This window comes from Hyperolius riggenbachi, chromosome 2 (assembly GCF_040937935.1).
Source record: "Hyperolius riggenbachi isolate aHypRig1 chromosome 2, aHypRig1.pri, whole genome shotgun sequence".
NCBI lineage: Eukaryota > Metazoa > Chordata > Amphibia > Anura > Hyperoliidae > Hyperolius > Hyperolius riggenbachi.
In genome coordinates, this window is record NC_090647.1 from 238,778,518 (window position 1) to 238,792,440 (window position 13,923).

The 13,923-nt window shown below is 43.8% G+C and overlaps 1 protein-coding gene and 1 long non-coding RNA gene across 6 annotated transcripts in view; one reads left to right on the forward strand and one right to left on the reverse strand.

Annotated features, from left to right (window-relative positions):
• The window catches only part of FRMPD4 (FERM and PDZ domain containing 4), a 562,898-nt gene that overhangs the window by 136,723 nt on the left and 412,252 nt on the right, over positions 1-13,923 (forward strand). The window lies entirely within an intron of this gene.
• The window catches only part of LOC137546209 (uncharacterized), a 201,801-nt gene continuing 191,382 nt past the window's right edge, over positions 3,505-13,923 (reverse strand). The window contains exon 3 of the long non-coding RNA XR_011026200.1: positions 3,505-3,561. This is a non-coding gene — a long non-coding RNA (uncharacterized lncRNA). The remainder of the gene's footprint in view (positions 3,562-13,923) is intronic.

A 13,923-nucleotide genomic window follows, 5' to 3' on the forward strand; every position in this document is an offset into this window, starting at 1 on the left:
ATGGCAGCTTCTATAGCTATTAGAAACCAGGAAAAAGGTGGCACTTGGTTCCCTTCTTTTAGCTACTGGAGAATATTAGCTGCTCCCTGATCTCTCTAGCAAGGTACATTCACTCTGCTATAACACAGTAATATGACTAGAAATGTATACCCCATCTCATGGGGGACTTCCAAGAGAATGCCAGAGGACCATGGTGCTAAATCCACAACATAATACAGAAAGGGTATGGTAATAACCTCCCGCTTGCACTTGTATGCACAGGATACACACAGCAACAGTTATATGTGACATAAAATTGTTTTGTGTTATATTTCAAATTAATAGGCCTCTTTAAATTAACAGCATTTTAATGTAGGATACCAGTTCTATATAAATAATGCATGTAATGTTTACTCTTACTTAACAACACAGTTGCCTTCTAATGAGAAAATTGATGTTACATGTCTATTCTAGTTCCGGATGTTCCAAACAAAGTCTCTTGTTGCCCAGCAACCAGTTATGAATACAGCTTTCATTTGAGAAAATCATTGCTGCAGGACATGTGCCATAAACAAATTGAAATTCTGTTCAGTATATATAAGACATGTGTTTAATTTGACACACTAATATGTTGTACCTGTCAGCTTTGGTTTTCTTGAGCACTTGGTTCTTGGCTCTTAAAATAATGTGCCAAACAACCATCAAATTGGACTAAAGTACCACTGCTTGTTGCAATAACTTCAATGCCAATCCTGTATGCAAGTGAGTGACTGAGGAATGTATACTGTACTTACAATAGCATTATGTAACCCTCTCACCATGCATGATATTCTTTTACTGTACAGCTCAGTGATGGCAAAGCTGAACGATTCAGAGCACTTCTGTGTGGCCACTGAAATGCACAAAAGCCTGTAATAGGGTAAATTAAAAAAGGCACAGCAAAAAAAGTGGTGCAGGGTGATGCCGATAATGGCTATTAAGGTTATTTAACGTTTCAGAAATGTCCTAAAACTTTAAATAACCTTAGTAATAAGATGTCATTATCCACATCTCTGATACATTACCTGGTTCCGGCAATCACGTCTCCTCCACTTCCTGTTTAGTGTGCAGGAGTCCTGCAGCCATCCAATCACCATGCGGGCACTGAAGCCGAATGATGATTGGCCGGCTGGAGAACAGTTGCAAACTAACAAGAAATTTAAGGAGACACAATCTCTCTCACCCTCACTCTAAACCCTCCCTCTACCTATGCCTTAACCTTACCACTCCACCCCTGCGCCTAACCCTGGACCTCTCCATCCCCGCTCCGCTGCCTAACACTAACCCCCCTGCCTGTACCTGACTCCCTGCCGCCATAGGCGGCAACAGTACAATACCCGATTAGTGGCAAGCAGGTTAAATTATGGTGCCCAATAAATAATGGGTGCTATGCGGCCACTATTTATCTGGCACGATAATTTACCCTTCTTGCCACTAATCGCGAATTGTACTACTGCCCCCTATGGCAGCACCTTTTTTTATAGGCGCTTGTCATGGGCCATTTTATCTGCTCCCTTGAAATATGCCACTATGATTTTTGCCATTTAGCATAACAGTTAAAGTAGAATCTACTGTATATAATCAGCAGGTTACATATTCTGTCATATAATAAAATAAGCAGCTAGCTATGATAAAAAGGTAGCAACAGCGATAACAAGAAGTTGCAGTGCATTTAAATTCACTCGCCATCTTTGTATAGTATTGATTTTCCTTTTCTATTTTTATACTGTTGAAAATATAGGTTTTGTGCTTGGCTGTTATGACTCCTGTCACTCCTGTCATTTGCTGAAAGCAAGGGGCTAGACCAGGCATGGGCAAACTTGGCCCTCCGGCTGTTAAGGAACTACAAGTCCCACAATGCATTGCAGGAGTCTGACAGCCACAGTCATGACTTATAAAGGCAAATGCTTTGTGGGACTTGTAGTTCCGTAACAGCTGGAGGGCAGAGTTTTCCCATGCCTGGGCAAGACACTGTAATGTAAAGACAAAGCCCCACATTGTAACTCTAGCCATGATATTTATACTGTAACCGCAATCTTTTGCTTAAAGGACCACTATCACGAAAAAGTTTAAAATGCATGTGTATGCATACTTTTAAGAAAAACATTTCTCCCAGAGTAAATGCACTATAAATGTATTGTCTCCTCTTGCAGATCTGACAGGTTTGGACTAGTCAATCTCCTCATGGGGGATTCTTATTCTTTACAAGAGCACTCTATGGAAATAATTTGTATAAAGATGCCAATCAGCCTACTTGCTTGCACACTATTTAGGCAGTTGAACAGGGCAACTGCCATTGAGTGAGTGCTTTTGAAAATAAAGAAAACCCTGAGACTCCCCCATGAGGAGGTGGCTTGGTCCAAAACCAGGTTTTTCAGATTTTTACAACCCTTCTTTAAGTGATAGCAACATAGGAGAGCATTATTTTATAGTGCATCTTACTCTGGACCAAATGTACATTTTATACATATGCATAGGCATGCATCTTAAAGTTTACAATTTATTGCTCCTTTAACCCCAGCCTAAAGTTACATTTAGTATAAACTTTGTCTTTGATAGTTAGGTTGCTTCTATTTGCAGACACTCTTGGTAGATTATAACAAATACAGTAGGTTTCAATGAGGCTCCACATAGTGTCCTGTGACCAAACCACACAGCCAGGCAGGAACCAACAAGTTTTACAAAGATTACAAAGCACTTAGTAGCTGTACTGCAATTTGACATAATGCTATTCAGTCAAATTGAATTTGATTGGGTGTTGATGGAAATGTCTAATGTTTGTACGAGTGGTGCTGGCAGGAATATGTGTATGTGGAGGAAGGGAGTGTGGAGGGAAATGGCTGCAGTGGTATATGAGCAATGTAATCATAGCATTTTACTGCAGCTCGATTAATATCAGACAGGGTTTCTCATGGAATCTTAGTATGAACTTATAGTCCAACTGGCTGTCAATAGTCCTAGACCAGGGGTCTCAAACTCGCGGCCCGCGGGCCATTTGCGGCCCTCGATACAATATTTTGTGGCCCTCGCTGGCAAAAGCTTCCTTATAGTTTGCTTCAGTGCTCCCAAGTAATCCGCCGCATCCCCGCCGCTAAACGAGGGCTGCAGAGAGCCCCCAAATCGCCCGGGGGGCAATCCGCCGCCATTTCCTGGAAGGGGCAGAGCTTTCAGCTTCAGCTCTGCCCCTCCTGACGTCAATCGCCGCATGGATCGCCGCCTTTCCCCGCCCCTCTCTGTGAAGGAAGAGTGAGAGGGGCGGGCAGAGGCGGCGATGCACCGCGATTGTGAAATTCCTTATGCGGCCCAGCCTCATCCTGACTTTGCTTCCTGCGGCCCCCGGGTAAATTGAGTTTGAGACCCCTGTCCTAGACAAATAAAGTGAATACAACGTTTTCAGCTTAATATTTACTTCTGTTAGCAACGATATTGCATTATTTAATAGGAATTACTTTGCTTGTGGCTTTTTTTCTATCATTGCTGAAATATGTTCTTCTAACTGTAGCCATTAAATGAGTTTTGCTTCGTAGATTATTTGATTAAGACCTGCGGAAATAAAAAAGATGATGCCATGAACATTAATCTCTTACTACCTTGCAAAAGGTGTTTTCAGGATGACTTTTTTTAAACAAAGCTATTGCTTGCTATTTTGTGATATGCTGATTGACTGTATGGGCTAGATAGATTTAATGACTTGAAATTGTAAAAAGGTGTAACACTTTGCTTGTGCCATGATTCTAACAAGCAATATAAACTGCTATATCAGCAGTATATCCTCTGAGCAGTATCTATTGGCGGGAGTTGTACTTTCCACAGTGTCTAATGCATTTATATCAGCTTTAAGAGCACAAAAACAAGAATTCTGTTCTTTTACTCTTTATGCTAAAGCTTAATGAATGTACTTAGTTTTGAGGGTACACATAGAATGTGCTCCTTCCAGTATTTTTATTAGAGCTATTTTACACCAGGCAGAATCACCTTTATTAAAATCGCAGAAGTGCTGCCTGTAGTATTTTTGCAGTGATTGTGATTTTGTAACAAGTATAGAAAAGCAAAAGCACTGTAAAAATTGCTTCAAAGGCACTTTTTTGTGTGTAGGAAATGGCCCTTAGGCCTGGAGCCCACTACAGCGCTTCCTGCAGTACTCTCTGATCACCAACATTCAGTAAAGTGCTGCAACAGTGGAACCCTATGACAGTGGTTCCATTTGCAGATTTGTGATCTCAGAGCAATTGCAATGTGCTGCATACAGGATTTTCGGAGCAATCCTAGAGCTATCACATCGCTACAGGGCCAAATCATGATTGCTTGGGAATCGTGTTTAAAAATGTGGTAATTTGCAATTTGGAAATGACAAGCAGTTTCTGAAATTGAAGCAATTGCAATATGCTGCATACGAGATTTTTGTAGCGATCCCGGAGCAATCCCATTAATTGGCTGCAGGGCCAAAGTGGAAATGATAAGTGGGTACTTATCCGTTAGCCGGGCGCATCCGGCAGGTGGCGCTGTTGTAGCGAATTTCAATGCGCAGTTGTATCTAATTCCATTCATAGTTACTATGGTAACAGGTGGCCGCAGGTGACGCTAATTACATTGTTGATACGCAACGTAACGATACAGTGTGTTAATGGCAACGAATATACATTGTATTTGAAGTGGCCGGAATTAAAATGAAGGCGGCGGCAATGTAACACATGAAGCCGCCGCCTTCGTCTGTTCTTCTCCCCCTTTGCCCTCTCGCTTCTATACAACACTGCCAGCTGGGGGGGGGGGGGGACACGCGTGTCCCCCCACAGTCGTTCGTCGCAAGGAAACAAGCAGGCTTCCCTGCCGCGACGAACGACTCTGGGGGGACACGCATGTCCCCGCAGGCTGGCAGCATTGTATACAAGCGAGAGGGCAAAGGGGGAGAAGAAGAAGAACAGACGAAGGCGGCGGCTTCATGTGTTACATTGCCGCCGCCTTCATTTTAATTCCGGCCACTTCAAAACTATGTAAAGGCAGAAGTGACTTTTACATCACTTCTAATAACACAATGCCACGCTGTAAAACAGAAATCAAACTGCACTTACGGATGGAACTGATAAAATGATATAAACAAAACGGCACTTATGCTTGCAAACATAATACATCTTGAGCTGGAAATTGCAAAATGCATTGCACTCCGAAAGGAAATAATAAATTCACTTATTATTAGCCACTTCACCTCTGCTAGTACAAACAGTTCTCAGTCAATATCGGGCTGTTTTCTCTCTTTTGTATATTTTTTTTATTACACAGGCAGCTCTACTGAAGTGTTCTTGACACAGATAATCCTGTTACATACTTTTTAAAGACAGGCAGGTCTTTCATTTAGTGCCGGATATTTTATCCTGTAAAGTACATTAAAAATAAAAAAATTCTACCTTTTGAAAGAAGATGCATGTTTTCATTTTGACAGGTCAAAAATATTTTTTTTAAAAACGTACCTGAAGTGTTAGGGCATTTCCAATGCTCCGAATTTACAGTGAAATCAATAGGCTGCCACCCAAATTGCATTTGTGGCAAAACTGTAATGTTACTATGCTATGTTTTGTACAGTTTATTTCTGCAATGTATCATGTTTATTTTAAACTCTGTTGGTTGTCAGCTATTATTGAGATCTTGTATTGGTGCTGCTTCAGATAGCTGTATGGGATAAATTGCTGAGTTGTCTGCAGCCGTGTTTACATATTCAAACAATGGCCCCAGATAAGACCAGGGCTAGGTCTTGCTGGAATCTTCTGAACTAAAGCCTGTGATAAGACCAAGGAGATCTAGGCTTCTCTGGAAACTTCTGTTTGAGGACTATCTAATGCTGGGTACACACGATATGTTTTTCTGTTCGAGATTCCATCCGATCTTGTTTTCCACTCGATTCTGTGCTCGATTCTCTTATTTTCCGCTCATTTTTCTTATGAACCTAAAAAACGATCGGAAGGAATATCGGACATGTTGGAAATTATCTATTGAACTAATCTATCGAGTGGAAAACCGTATGGTCTGTCCCCAGCATTAGGGGGAGCAGTGTTGGAGTGCGAGTGAACAGTCTGCGGTGTATCTGTCCATGGTGGTTTGGATTTTTACTATTGCGTGAGATACATTTTTTTTCTACTGCTCGAGATGGAATAAAGGAGAGATCTTCGAACTATTGGTCTTCCCGTGGTGTACAGATACTCTTCTCCTCATAGCATGTGGGGAAAAAGTGTATGGTATGCTGCAGGTTTCCGCATCATGCATGTGAATCACTATAGCCGTGCATTGAAGAGCTAAAGGGATTCACAAATGCCCACTTCATTCACGAATTAAGCCACTTGTGCAAAGTGCTGTGTTCTACTGGGGATGCGCAGATATTATTCCTGGATGCACAGCACTCGTACACAGTTGGCAACATGGCCAGAAGAAAAGAAGGCCTTAAGCAGCAGCGGTGGGCTCAAAGAGCTCAGGTAAGTATCTACATTTTACCCCACTCCTCATCGCAGAGTGGCTTTAAATGTTCAATATTACTATGATTTATAATGATGGTTAGCAAAATATGTATTTTTCTTCATTTCACACTTCATTTCTTTCATCACACTTCAGGCTGGTTTTGCACTGCCGGCCTGCAGTTGTAGTGCGGTGTGATTGACTGATCACTTTGCACTGCAACACCATAAAAAGCCTATGGAGATTACTGTGGCAGTGCGCAGTAATCTGCATTCTGGCTGCAAGCCAAGCAGGAAGTGAGGCTCTCTAGCACCCACTTCCTGTTGCCAAAGTTAGAATTGCGCAGAAGTGTAGTGTCAACATACACTTCCGTGCAAACATGTGTGGCAAACAGTTTAAAATATGTGCGGCACGATAGACTTACATGACTTCCAATCGCCGCTGTGCATGCTGGACACTAATGCGCGGATGCTCCAGCGTCACCCAAGTGGCAAATTGAGGAGTTCTGGCACATCACACCACATGAGTATGAAATGCCCCATAGACTTTAATTGGTGTAGCATTACCCTGTGGTAAAACAGGATAGCGCAACACACCACCAGTGTGAAAGGGGCCTAAGAGTTCTAAAGGCTTTCTATAGTGTCTGTTCTTTACCCACACATGGGATTGCTGTGATTGGCTAAGCAGAGATAATACATAGCCTGAAGCTGCTCTCCAGACAGCTATAGAGCCCACTGACAAGGAAATAGCAAGCTCCGAGGCTGCTACTCTTGAGGTGGACCATCAGCTGCCTGCAAACATATAAATGCTGGTTCAATGGAACTATGTGGATGAGAACTGCTGTCAGAATGCTGCATGAATACTGCACTAAGTAGATCAGTGGTTAATGAATTTTGCAAACATCCATAAATTCCCACAAGTGTGGACAGGGCCATTTAGGGATTCCATGCCATTGCCTGGATTGTCATTGGCCCTGGAGAGTGCCACGCCCAGATTAAGCCTGCCCACAAAAATAACCCCACGCCTGAACGAAGCCCCACCCCTGCGGGTGTTCGATCTCCCACTTTTGCTGCCTTTGTGCAGCAGCAGGAGGTTTGATGTCCTGAAGAGCATCAGCATAGCCAGTCCCTGGAGAGCAGACATGACAAGACACAGAACCCTTATTTCAGGCTTTTCTCTTAGCAGACTCAAAATGCCATAGCTGCAGCCACTAGGGGCACTCTATAGGCAGTAGCAGTGTTAGGAAGTCTTGCCCAAAGTCTCCACACTGAATAGGTGCTTGTTTACTGAGCAGGAAAAGCTGAGATTCGAACCCTGGTGTCCTGTGTTAGAGATAGAGCCCTTAACCAGTACACTATACAGCCACTCCACAAGGACATCACAAAGTCCAGATAGTGTAAGTTGCAGGTAGCCTCCACTGTGTCCCTCTGCACCTCCCTCTGTACCTCTGTCCATTCTTCTGTCTCCCTGTGCCTTCTTCTGCCCTCCTTTGTGTCTCCCCCTGTCCCACTGTGCCACCTTTTGTCCCCCTGTGCCTCCTTCTGTCCCCTTGTGCCTTATTCTGTTTCCTTGTGCCACCTCTGCCCCTTGTGCATACCTCTGTCCCACTGTTCTTCCTCTGCCCCCTAGTGTCTCCTTTTTTCCCCTTTGTGTCTCCTTCTGTCCCCTTGTGCCTCCTTCACCTCCCATGCCACCTATGCCCCCTGTGCCTCCCCCTGTGCCTCCTTCTGTCCCTCTTTGTGCCCCACTCTATCTCTCGTTGTGCCTCCTTCTGTCCCCCTGCACCTCCATCTGTCCCCCATTGTGCCTCCTCTTTTCCCTCTGTGCCACCTCTACCCCTTGTGTTTCCCTTTGTGCATCCTTCTGTCCCCCTGTGCCACCTCTGCCCCCTGTTTCTCCCTTGTGCCTCCTTCTGTCCTCCTTTGTACCTCCTTTTACTTTGTGCTACTTCTGCCTCCCTTTGTGCCTCCTTCTGTCCCCATGTAGCCTCCTTCTGTCCCTCTGTGCCACCTCTGCCTCCCTCTGTCCCCATTTGTGCCTCCTTCTGTCCCCTTGTCCCTTCTTCAGCTACCCTGTGCGACATCTGCATCAAACTGCCAGCCTCACTATATCCCATATGGCTGTTGGTATCTGAAACCAGCATCTCTGTCATTCATTGTGGGTAGATAGGCCTCCTGGAGATGTGCTGGAACCTTTAACTGGGAATGCCCTTTTTGTACTATGTTTAACTGATTGAAAATTCAGTTTTTACCAGCAAGTTTATTGGTTGTGTAATTGTACTTCCTGTGCAAAAAGCATTACTTTCACCTTGTAGTCTATTACTGAGTTCACTGTTTTTCATTTGATTTTGTATTTCTTTCCCCATTATGTACCACTGAACCATAAATTTCCCCAAATGTGCAGTATGCAGCAAGTTTAGCCTTCTGGGACATTTTCCTCTCTATACTGCTGCTTGCAGTCTAATTCCTGTACCACTCGATTCATACTACATCCAATTTAAATTTCTTTGATGGCTTAGTACAGAGTAAATTTGGCCTTTTGGGACATAGTTTATGCAACAAAGGCAAACACAGTACCAACTGGAAAATCCAAGCAGCAGTTAATAGCTTACTTGCCATTAGTCAGTAATTTACAGTTGCATCCATCAAAAAGAAGATGGCCTATTAAAAGATAGGTAAAGCTGAATCGCAACACAGGTTACGCAAAACAGTCTTTGCTCGCAGAGACATATCAGGGCTGAATGTGTCGTTGGTAAATTTCTGTTCCCTGGAGGAGATGTAGATCTATTTTTACTAATTTCCTTTTAACAAATCCACAACAAGCACTCTGAACAGAATATGTACCACTTCATTCAACTTCAAATGACAATTAGAAGAAACCGTTTTTTCTTTTTACCAAGTGGAGACATAATTGTTTGAGTGTGCAAAATGCAGTTAAAAAAGATACAATAAAATGGGTAGTGTGTGCTGGTAAAATGTGTTTTTCAAAAGTCAAGTTTTTGGTTCTGTAGCACAGGTAGTTCCCAGTTAAAGAATGAGATAGGGACTGTAGGTCTGTTGTTAACCTGAATCCATTCTTAAGTCAGAACACTATGCCATCGCTGTCCCCCGTTCCCCCTATGTGTCCTCTTCTGCCTCCAGTGTCCTCCTATGTGCAACCTCTGTTCCCCTGTGCCATCCGTCACCCCCTCTAGTCACCTCTGCACCTGTGTCCCCTTTGCCCCCCTCTGCCTCCACTGTGTCCCTCTGTGCCAAAACTGCCCTGTGTCTCCTTTTGTCAACTTGTGCCTTATTCTTGTGCAGCAGAAGCACCAGCGCTTCTCTCATCTGATCGGGCTGCCACCAGTTATAAGTGACTTCCTCTCATCCCTCAATGCTCCCTCTAGTGCCGGCTTCTTTTTATCACATAATTACACATGACATGCAGGAGAAGCTGGCAATAGGGGGAGCAGAAAGAGTGAGAGGTCGTTCATCACTGGAGACACCCCCGGAGCAGATGAGAAAAGTGCTGCTGCTTCTGCTGCACATACTCTTCAAGATGAATGGGGCTGGGGGAGCATAGGACAGGGAGTCTCCAACTGCATGTGGAGGGATGACATCATCACGTTGGGAAACAAAGCCAAATGCTTTTCTGATTGGTAGATCAGTGAGCACCCCAAAACAAACCATCGTCAGCCAGCCATGGGAAATGGCACTTAAACTCTTAGGTCTTATTCATTGTGTGTGGAGAGGTGTTTTTTTTAAAACCCTAATTCATCTTCCAAAAATAAACTGTTTGATTTGTAATGAAAAGTTAAACAGGGTTATTTTTATTCAGAGTTCAGATGTTTTACGCCCTAGAAAAGAAGAGTGAATCAAAGCATGTTAAATCTAAGAATCCGTTTGTGCATTTGTTTGTTCGGCTTTACTGAAAGTGGTGCCACAGAGCCAGCTGTACCATCTGCGGGTGAATTGTTTCTTTAGAAAGATTGAAATTATTTGATGTCAGGGTATTTTTCAGATAGGTCAGCAAAGCTTGTTTTACAAAATCATCTTCCAGTTTCAGAGACTAATGTTCGATGTGCTATTAACTACACAGATGTTTGATTTTTTGGGGGGTTTATTTATAATTTGGTGGCAATTAGGAGACTGGATCCAAGGAAATGATTTGCTCAGAAATCATGTTGCTATTATTCTGGGGATTGAGTTACATGACTGTGTCGCATTAGGAGTGCTGTCTCTACTGACAAGCAAAGTGACTGGAGGAAAGGGAACATTACATTGCTTATCCCCTCAGCAGAAACAAAATTTAGATAATGAACTCTTAATCTGCCAAACGGAATGGTAAATAAGTCCGTCAATTTGGAATGAATCTGAATACTTAAGGATCCTTATGTCATTGAAACACAGGATCCTCAGTGATTTGGGGGATTAACTCTATTTATCTTCAAATCACTCTGCTCAGGTTTTTATTTTATAACTCACAAGAAGAATACATAACATCTATGAAAAATACAACTGATCATTAAAGAAAAGTTACAATACTATAGTATTTTTATTTTCAAACATGAACATTTCCACTTTGTAATCAAATGAATGGTTTTGTGTATGGTGATGCAAAGTAGATTACAAACCAAAGCTAGCCAGAGTTCAAAGGGCATTGCATTCTTAATGTATTACCCATTTCAAGTGAGCTCATTTGCCTTCTACCATTGTGTTAACTCACAAAAAAATATCACTTCTGAAGTAGATACATATATATTTCTCAGTACTAACCTGAGCCCTAAGAGCTAGATGAAGGAAGCCTCAACTCAGATGAAAACCATTGCCTAAATGGTTGGGCTGGACTGTGAACAGAGATGCAGTTCCAGTTTTACAAAAAAAAATGTAAATCAATGGTCAGTCCAGATGAAGCAGCTGATCTATCAGTTGCGGTTATATGGCACAGAGGGGGTGAGTTGGGCACCTTATCAGGGTTGCCGACCTAATTTTTAATTTGTCACACGTAAGGATCACAGGCTTTTAATCTGCCCCCCCCCCCCCCCCCCAGTGACCAGGCTATTTTTTACAAATTAGGCCACTGCAGCTTTAAGGGCTCGCTGCAGGGCCATACAACTCAGCACACAAGTGGTTCCCCCCTCTTTTCTGCCTACCAACAGAGCCTTCTGTTGGTGGGCTCTGATCACTGCTGCCATGTTTGTTTGTTTTTTATTTTTAAATCAATTTGCCTATTTTTCTTCCCAGCCCTCCCTCCCTCCCCCTACCAGCCAATCACCGTGATCAGCTGACGTAGGCATCAACCTATGAGAGTCGATTGCTCCTGATCCTGTGTAGGGGACAGCTGAATGACATGGCTGTCCCCAGTACAGCGCTGACTTAGATCGCAGCACAGTACATTGTAAATAGATGGCGGTTTTGCCGTCTAACAGTCTCCTAGCAAAAATCGCCGCTGGGAGACTGATGATGGAGCGGAGATGCGTGTGCATCGGCACGCACGATCTCCTGCAAAACACACCCCCAGGACTTCACGCCAATTGGCATTGAGCGGTCCTGTGGGAGCCGCCGCATTCACGCCAATTGGTGTGGAGTGGTTAAGTAGTTAATACCATCCTTTCCTGATTATGGTACAATGCCTCTGTCTTACTATTGCTTTTTATCAAGAGAACCCCTATATTTTTCTTAATTTGTTGTGGGGAAAAAATGCTTTTCTCTTTTTTAAGACCATGTACAGTATCTCAAACACATCAAGAAAGGAAAGAAAAAGAAACAAAAGCAGGGGAAAAAAAAGAGATATCTGCTGGGTGCATTCAGGAAACCATGTGCTCTATGCATTTTGGAGGGGTTCTCAGTGTTGGGGGAAGAGAATCATGTTTAGACAACCATCTGCTATCAGGTAGGGCCATTAGTAATAGCACTACCTGTAACCATGATCTATGGTGACCATGTGTTCAGAAACTGCTCCATTCTGTCCTGAATGGTATAAATTATTTGTAGGATTTCTTGAATAAAATTAATCTCTGTGAATAAAGCGTCAGTGACTGTGTATCCTTCCAATGCCGTGTAATTAGACTTTGGGCAGCATTTATCATATGGCTTCTTTTATACACTTTAATCTGCCCAGTGTTATGTTGCAGCAGAAAGAAGGCTGGATCCTGTGGGATAGTGGCTAGATGCAGGGCAGGGGCCGAGGCAGAGGCGAGAGAGGCTCCAGCCTCAGGACGCAGTGTAGGAGGGGCACACAACTCACTCAGCTATCATTCCCCTATTGTGTTTGAAGCAGAGAGAAATAAGAAAAAGGGATACATGGCTGCGACCAGGGCCGCCATCAGAAATTTTGGGGCCCGTCACAAATCATCAGTACGGGCCCCCCCCCCCCAACTGAGAAATGTGCGTAGCCATTACATGTTGGCAGAGCTAGTTGGAGGCTTGCTGTCCACAAATTAATCACGAATAACCACGGTGGATACTCGTGATTCAAGTTAGCTCTAATTGCCACAGCTGAGCGGCTAGATGCGGCGGGGTTAATTACCCAGAACGCCGCTCTCCGCCCAGCGTTTCAACGAGGTGCAAGTGTCCGAATGGACGCGTTGCAAGACTCGATATCGAGCACTTCCTCCTTCAAGCCGGAAGGAGGAAGTGCTCCATAATTTTTTTAGAACCTCCCAGTTTTATTTTCTGTTTAAAAAAGTAGGTTGAATGCTATTGTCTCATATGGTAATGATTCAGCTTTTCCCATAGTCTCGCAGTTAGCAATCATGTGACCCCCAACAAGACAAATTCAGCAATCATGAGGCCCCCAACAAGACAAATTCAGCAATCATGAGGCCCCCAACAAGACAAATTCAGCAATCATGAGGCCCCTAACAAGACAAATTCAGCAATCGTGAGACCCCCAACAAGACAAATTCAGCAATCATGAGGCCCCAACAAATCATGAGGCCCCCAACAAATCATGAGGCCCCCAACAAGACAAATTCAGCAATCTTGAGGCAATGAGGCTCCCAACAAATCATGAGGCCCCCAACAAGTAAAAATTCAATCATTAGGCCCCCAACAAGACAAATTCAGCAGTCATGAGGCACATAAATAGACAGTATTTCACATAAATAGGCAGAATGCCCCCTTATTATGGTAGACACCTCTCACCTGGATTCTGACAGAGACCCCCAGGTAAGTTAGTGAGTGACATGGAGCCCTTTTAGGTAGTGAGTGAGTGACAGGGAGCCCCTTTAGGGAGTGAGTGAGTGACAGGGAGCCCCTTTAGGGAGTGAGTGAGTGACAGGGAACCCCTTTAGCTAGTGAGTGAGTGCCAGGGAGGCCCTTTAGCTAGTGAGTGAGTGACAGGGAGCCCCTTTAGGGAGTGAGTGAGTGACAGGGAGCCCCTTTAGGGAGTGAGTGAGTGACAGGGAGCCCCTTTAGCTAGTGAGTGAGTGACAGGGAGCCCCTTTAGGGAGTGAGTGAGTGACAGGGAGCCCCTTTAGGGAGT